Genomic DNA, 8,491 nt, shown 5'->3' with positions numbered 1-8,491 from the left:
CTATATTTTAATAGTTTACCTTATGAGCAATCGTTTTGCTCTTAACAATGACACTTTAGTTCTTGTTTGGGCCATTTTTGTAGAATTGTAATGTTCTCCCCATATTTGAGTTGGTGTTTTTTTACAGTATCAACGTTAGGGTAATTGACTGCACTAAAATGTCAAGAGGCAACCAATTCCAAAATGATTTACTGTCTATTGATAGGTTCAGGTCCTGAAACCTCAAGAGACCGCTGTGGTTGGGATAGGCTTTTAGCTGTCGAAAGTCTTATGCTGGTTAAGACAGGGGGTTCTTTAAAAAAAAAAAGATGTAATCTTTTAGTTTTAGATATCACCTAAACTGTATGTCATCCTGACAGTACACTTAACTCAAGTTTAAAAGCACAGGCATTGAAATCTGGACTGGGGGCCCACTCTCAATATATTACAACCAAACTTCACGTTGTTTTCAACATTATTCTCCATGTGTCTTTTTGAGATTTTGAACAAGTTATCCCTTAATTCCTTTTGGCAACAACATTATTTAAATTTTATATACTTGCCTGTACTTTGTCCTGCGAATGTTTTTTTAATGGCGACCTGGAACTCTCTTAAAATGGACTTGGTCTCTTATCTATCATATAATCATATCTGTTGTTTGAATCCCATGTTAGGAATGTTAGCAGATCTGCTCTTTTTCAGTTGAAGAACATTTTTCAAATCAGATATTCTCTCACTGATCATGTCGCTCAAACACTTGTTCATGGTTTTGTCATCTCTTGGCTTGATTATTGTAATGCTATGCCCTTTGGTGTTTTAGGCAAAGTCTTAAATAGATTACAACATCCATCCATCCATTATCCAACCTGCTATATCCTAACACAGGGTCATGTATAGAATTATTCAGCCAGATTTTAACGCATGCTAAACCTTGGGAACATATAACCATTTTAGGGACTTTTTTGCACTGGCTGTCTGTTAAATATTGAACCTCTTATAAGATTCTTTTGTTAATAAATAAAGCTGTCTATGGCAATTGTATATTTCTAACACGTTAACGACACTACACACCCAGACAATTTAAGGTCATCTAATGTTGAATTTCTTGTCCTGCACACTAAATTCAAATCACTGGCCGATCGATACTTTTAGTTCTGCAGCATCCAGATTATGGACATCCCTGTCTCTTTATTGTAGACCGTCTCCTTCAATGTATCTGTTTTTAATTTTGACTGTCTTATTTATTTGATTTTTTTCTAGGTTTTTTGTTTTAACTTAACTTTAACTCACGGACAATGTCATGAAAGGCACTTACAAATAAAATGGATAGATGCAGAAGACAGGAGGATATGGGAAAAAATGATAGGCTGTGGAGACCCCTCACGGGAGCAGACGAAAGAAGAAGAATATAAGAAACCTACAACGCGTCACTTTCAAAATATTAACTTATTTTCAATTCATTTGTGCTAGTATTAAATATTAAGTCACAAAACCGCAACTTGCCTCACATTAAGAATGCGAATACAGTACATTGAAAAAAATATTCATCGTGGAAAGCGCTAATGTAGTAGGTGATTTTGGTTTCTTCGAGAGCTTGAACTCCAGAGATATTTCGTCGTGTGGTGGGTGCAGTAACGTATGGAGCAATATTTCGGACAAAATTAAATAAATAAATAAATGCGTAAATAAATAAAAGTACTGTGAAATGTGAGCATAAATAAATAAATGTATCATGAAATGAAGCCTTAATAAATAAATGTATCATGAAATGAGAGCATAAATAAATAAATGTGTCACGAAATATGTTTTTCGTTGCTTATTTATTTATTTCATTTTGTCTGTAACATTCCTGCAAACCGTCATGAAATACGGCTTGAAATAAAACTGTCACTTTCACTCGTCAAAGTTGAGAGGGTGGGCTCTAACACGCCCTCTAGTTACTGATTGGTGAATCGATAGCACAAGAATTAATTAGAAAAATGCTTACTACTGCCGATGAAATGGATTCTGCCGAAGATACTACGTATTTTAGAAAGAGAATTGAAGATTTATCGGAAGAAATTACAATGTTGGCGGCCCTTTTAGACTCCGATATAGATGAAACTATTTTTGAAATTATCGAAGAACAGGTGGAACGGACTCTACTACACTTCAGTTCAGGTGACGCAGTTCCCTGCTCTGGACGTCCATCCTTTGACATTCCAGCTGAGTCAATAGAACACCTTCTGTTATGTGGTTTAGAAGTACTACAGATTACAGATCTACGGTGGTGTGAAAAACTATTTGCCCCCTTCCTGATTTCTTATTCTTTTGCATGTTTGTCACACAAAATGTTTCTGATCATCAAACACATTTAACCATTAGTCAAATATAACACAAGTAAACACAAAATGCAGTTTTTAAATGATGGTTTTATTATTTAGGGAGAAAAAATCCAAACCTACATGGCCCTGTGTGAAAAAGTAATTGCCCCCTTGTTAAAAAATAACCTAACTGTGGTGTATCACACTTGAGTTCAATTTCCTGATTACTGCCACACCTGTTTCAATCAAGAAATCACTTAAATAGGAGCTGCCTGACACAGAGAAGTAGACCAAAAGCACCTCAAAAGCTAGACATCATGCCAAGATCCAAAGAAATTCAGGAACAAATGAGAACAGAAGTAATTGAGATCTATCAGTCTGGTAAAGGTTATAAAGCCATTTCTAAAGCTTTGGGACTCCAGTGAACCACAGTGAGAGCCATTATCCACAAATGACAAAAACATGGAACAGTGGTGAACCTTCCCAGGAGTGGCCGGCCGACCAAAATTACCCCAAGAGCGCAGAGACGACTCATCCGAAAGGTCACAAAAGACCCCAGGACAACGTCTAAACAACTGCAGGCCTCACTTGCCTCAATGAAGGTCAGTGTTCACGACTCCACCATAAGAAAGAGACTGGGCAAAAACGGCCTGCATGGCAGATTTCCAAGACGCAAACCACTGTTAAGCAAAAAGAACATTAGGGCTCGTCTCAATTTTGCTAAGAAACATCTCAATGATTGCCAAGACTTTTGGGAAAATACCTTGTGGACTGATGAGACAAAAGTTGAACTTTTGGAAGGCAAATGTCCCGTTACATCTGGCGTAAAAGGAACACAGCATTTCAGAAAAAGAACATCATATCAACAGTAAAAATGGTGGTGGTAGTGTGATGGTCTGGGGTTGTTTTGCTGCTTCAGGACCTGGAAGGCTTTTTTGTGATAGATGGAACCATGAATTCTACTGTCTACCAAAAAATCCTGAAGGAGAATGTCCGGCCATCTGTTCATCAACTCAAGCTGAAGCAATCTTGGGTGCTGCAACAGGACAATGACCCAAAACACACCAGCAAATCCACCTCTGAATGGCTGAAGAAAAACAAAATGAAGACTTTGGAGTGGCCTAGTCAAAGTCCTGACCTGAATCCAATTGAGATGCTATGGCATGACCTTAAAAAGGCGGTTCATGCTAGAAAACCCTCAAATAAAGCTGAATTACAACAATTCTGCAAAGATGAGTGGGCCAAAATTCCTCCAGAGCGCTGTAAAAGACTCATTGCAAGTTATCGCAAACGCTTGATTGCAGTTATTGCTGCTGAGGGTGGCCCAATCAGTTATTAAGTTCAGGGGGCAATTACTTTTTCACACAGGGCCATGTAGGTTTGGATTTTTTTTTCTCCCTAAATAATAAAAACCATCATTTAAAAACTGCATTTTGTGTTTACTTGTGTTATATTTGACTAATTGGTTAAATGTGTTTGATGATCAGAAACATTTTGTGTGACAAACATGCAAAAGAATAAGAAATCAGGAAGGGGGCAATTATTGTCCGAAATATTCCTCCATAGTAACGTGCTGTATTAGTGCATGTGCTTCCAGCCCTATCCTCGTATGCTCCACCAACTCCTCCGCCAGGAGTCAGTCAGTCAGTCAGATTCGGGAACGGGCGGTGTTGTGCTGTGCTGAGCGTCGGGGACGCGCACGTCACGTATACAGTTTCAGGAAGTAGCCGAGCGGCGAACGGGCGGAAGAAATTTGTCAATGTTTTGTTTGTGTTTTTGAATGCGGAAACAAGACGCATTTATTTATTTCATTGAATTTAATACTATAATGGAGAGCAGCTCGATATGAGGGCTACTATGCGTTCGCTTTGAGGTAAGACAAAACCGGCTGACCGGAATTGATCAGGTGGTCTGAGGGCAAGTAGTGACCTCGGCAGAGTTTTGTTAGGTTGTTAGTGTCACTATATTACCTCATTTCAACAGACATATGAGATCCCAGGAGGAGGGGTAGAAATGGGTTGCTAATCAAGTGCAGGGTTGTTTGGGACAGGATATGAGGATAGGTTAAAGTGCATAAAAATTAGCAGTCCGGATGCAGGTACTGTAGACAGTTTACACACGTTGTGCTTTCTCACTGGCCGATTAACTCATTTTTTGCTGGTTTCAATATTCCTTCTAAATACTTACTCATTTCATAGTGCGAGATTGCGTTGCCTTGCTAGAATATTGAAGCCGTGATTGGACTGCGCAGTACTTGTCATGCTGATAAGATTTCACAAATGTCTGAGTCCAGCACAGCAGATTTTTGTTTTTCCAAGCTTGAATAAAATAACTTGAATACACAGATAAGCCATTTATTAAGTACAGAGAAGAGCAGACCCACATGTAAGTGAGGTGACATTTTTCTGTGCCCCTGGTGTTTTTCTCTGGGCCCTTCAGTTTTTCTTACACATCTCAAAGACTTCCTTGTTATACATATTTGTCAGATTGATTAAGTACTGGTGTGCTATGAGCTTTCCCTGCAATATTCAGTTGTTCTTGTCTTGCCTCAACTGATGCCCGGTCCAGCTTCCTGTGACCTTAAGCTTGGGTTAGATTGGTTTAGGGTGGATACATACATGTTCATCATATAAATTAAATCTTTTCTTATATTTTCATGTTGCTCCTAAACACCAGTGATACACTTTCAATTTCATTTTCAGTTATAGAACCAAGTAAAATTTGTCATCAAGTACTTAATGAAGATAGTGAGTGCATATATAAACCATGCACATTTCAAGAAAGTCACTGAGTGCTTGGGAAGTTTCTAAGGACTGGAAAATGGCAAATATTATCCCATTATATTAAAAGATTGATTAGGTAGATTCACTATAGGACAGTAAAATTCAGTGTACATCACTGGTTAATTAATGGAAGGAATTATTAAGGAAAAGATTGAGCAACACATTGCAAGAACAGAAATTTAACTGAACAGTCAACATGGGTTAAGATCGGGAAAGTTGTGACTTACTAACATGCTGGAATGGTGTGAGGATCGGAATATTATTTATCCTGATGTACAGAAAACATTTGATAAGGTCCCACATGAGTGGTTGGGCATCAGTCTAAAAGAAGTGGGAGTTTAGGGTGTTGTGTGTAGATAGGTGAAGAATTGGCTAAAACCCAGGAAGTACAGGGTTATGGTGTGAGGAGCCTTATCAGAATTGGGTGATGTTAAGAGTGGTATTTGTCAGTGGTCAGTGCTGGGGCTGCTTCTGTTTTTAATATACATAAATGATTTGAATAGGAATATAAACAACATGCTGGTTTAGTTTACAGATGATACCAAGCAGGTTGATTAGCTGATAATGTAAAATCTGTTGAATAATTACAGAAGGACTTGGACAGCCTTAATGCTTGTTCAGGTTACTTTTGTATAAGCTGAAATTTAAAGTAATGTGGGAAATAAAAATGTTGAATTTAAATACACAATAGGTGAAAACTGAAAATACTGTTTATGAGACGGACTTAGATGTCATACTGGACTCTGCACAATTAACCTCCAGACAGAGTTCAGAAGCCATTAAGAAGGCAAAAAACAATGTTAGGTTGCTTAGCACCATGTGTAGAATAGGAGGTTATACTCAATCTAACTTTATAACACACTAGCATGTTTTCGCCCCAAAAAAGACATAGCATTGTTAGAAAAACGTCCAGAGTAAAGTGACTAGGCTGATTCCAAGAGCACAGCTGATGAGTTATGAGGAAAGATTAAAAGCGCTTAGACTTAGCCAAAGTGAATTAAGAGAAGACATGATTGAAGTGCTTAAAACTATGAAGGGAATTAGAAGGGAATAAGTGCATGAACATGGGGACACAGTTGGAAACTTCTTAGTGTAAATTACGCACAAACTTAAGGAAGTTTTTCTTCACAGAGAGAACCACAGACACTTAGAATAAGTTACCAAGTAACGTGGTGGACCACAGGACTTTAGGGACCTTCAAAACTTGAGTTGATGTTATTTTGGAGAAATTAGGTGGATAGGAGTAGAAAGCTTTATTGGGCTAAGTGGCCTGTTCTTGATAAAAAAATTTTCTAATCTTCTACTATAACAGTTTACAGTGATCCCTCGCTATATCGCTCTTCGACTTTTGTGGCTTTACTCCATCGCGGATTTTAAATGTAAGCATATCTAAATATACGTCACGGATGTTTCGCTGGTTCGCAGATTTCTGCGGACAATGGGTCTTTTAATTTATGATACATGCTTCCTCAGTTTGTTTGCCCAGTTGATTTCATACAAGGGACGCTATTGGCGGATGGCTGAGAAGCTACCCAATCAGAGCGCGTATTACCTATTAAATAAAACAACTCAATGATATACGATATGCTTCAGCACGTACTGATTTTTGATTGTTTGCTTTTCTCTGTCTCTCTCTCTCTCTGTCTCTGACATTCTCTGCTCCTGACGGAGGGGGTGTAAGCAGAGGGGCTGTTTGCTTAAAAGATATGGATGCTCCTCTAAAAAATGCTTAAAGACTACCTTCACATTGATCCCTTCCTTGCGGCTGCTTTATCGCGGTGCTTCCATTTAAAAGCCCAACAGCCCTATTGATTTTTGATTGTTTACTTTTCTCTCTCTCTCTGACATTCTCTGCTCCTGATGGCGCTCCTTTGAAGATAAGATATGTTTGCATTTTTTTAATTGTGAGAAAGAACTGCCATCTCTGTCTTGTCATGGAGCACAGTTTAAACTTTTGACTAAAGGGTGTTATTTCATGTCTAGAGGACTCTAATAATGTTAAAAAACGTATTTAGAAGATCGTAAACAGGTCTTCTATGCTCTAACTGTGAAAATATTAGATTTATAAATAAAGAATCCTACTTCGCGGAAATTCATTTATCACGGTAGAGTCTGGAATGAATTAACCGCGATAAACGAGGGTTTACTGTACACCTGTTTCTACCTTATATCAATCACATTACATACTCAAAACGATCAAATCTTAATAGTTTATTGTCTGGTGTGTCATTTTTAGCAGCGGTCAGGTTAAAACAAACAGAATTTTAGTTCCTTTTTGGGCCTTTTTTGCAGAATGTACATGTTCTCCCCATATTTGAATTGGTGTCCTATTCCAGTCCTAATGTTAGACCAGTTGATTGCACTAAAATGTCAAGAGGCAACACTTTCCAAAACCATTCACTGTTGATACACATGTTCAGGTCCTAAATCTCTAGGCACTTTGGAGGATATTTCTTTTGGGATAGGTTTTTGGCTGCTGAATCCCCTAATGCTGGATAAGATAGGTGGCCCTAAAATAGACATAAATATTTAGTTTTAGATCTCAAATTGCTATTTTATTACACTCATTAATAATATATTGTTATATTAGGTGAAGAACTACAAAGAAAGATAATTCCATTTCTCTATTTACTGAAACTGCTTAATCCAATTTTTGTGTGGAGCTATTTTGGTAGCGTCATGCTGAAGGCAGCAAGTGGGATGAGGTGTCATTCCATTGCCAGGTATAACTACTCATACACCACTTGACTCGTTTATTGACAGTTTTAGTTTTCTTTGGCATATGAGAGAAATATTAATAAGGTGGAGAAAAACTCACATAGCCATGAAGAGTATACGCAGTCTCCAGTTGACTCAAACAGGATTTGAAACTAGAGCAGCGTGACAGAAGTCATAACCACAGTCCCACCATGCTACCCTAAAACCACATCTCTTTAAGTATATATATCTGTCATAAACATTTGATTAATATATGTTAAAATGGCACATGTCAAACTGTGTTGTTACCTCCCTGAAGATACAAACAATTCTGTTAAAAATGGCCCTAGAAAGACACTTCAAGAAACCCAAAACAATTGTAAGGATCCAATCAAATTTAGAAGAAACCACGAGGGAGTGTGACATACTGTATATTGAAAGGATTGTAAATAGAAATTGTATATATGGAGTCATAATATGGAGGGCACAGGTCAAAAATAATACAACTTATTGGGGGATTTACATCTAGACATGGTGCAAAGCCATTAAGAACGCTCATAGAATGTTAGATTATTTAGCACGATGCATAGAGTACAATCAAAGATGGATATGCCAAAGCCATATAATGCAGTGGTGAGCCCCCAGATGGAGTACTGCATGTGGTTTTGTTTCTCCAGGCAAAAAAAAGTCCAATGAAGAGCAACTAAACTGATTCCATGACTCCATATT

At 37.9% G+C, this 8,491-nt stretch overlaps 1 protein-coding gene across 1 annotated transcript in view; it reads left to right on the top strand.

Moving 5' to 3' along the window:
- Positions 1-3,960: 3,960 nt before the first annotated feature.
- Positions 3,961-8,491, top strand: part of ikbkb (inhibitor of nuclear factor kappa B kinase subunit beta) — an 87,998-nt gene continuing 83,467 nt past the window's right edge. The window contains exon 1 of the mRNA XM_039768286.1: positions 3,961-4,155. The gene's annotated coding sequence lies outside the window, so the exon portion shown is untranslated. The remainder of the gene's footprint in view (positions 4,156-8,491) is intronic.

Source organism: Polypterus senegalus, chromosome 11, assembly GCF_016835505.1.
Source record: "Polypterus senegalus isolate Bchr_013 chromosome 11, ASM1683550v1, whole genome shotgun sequence".
Classification (NCBI taxonomy): domain Eukaryota; kingdom Metazoa; phylum Chordata; class Cladistia; order Polypteriformes; family Polypteridae; genus Polypterus; species Polypterus senegalus.
This window is presented reverse-complemented; position numbering and strand designations above follow the sequence as displayed.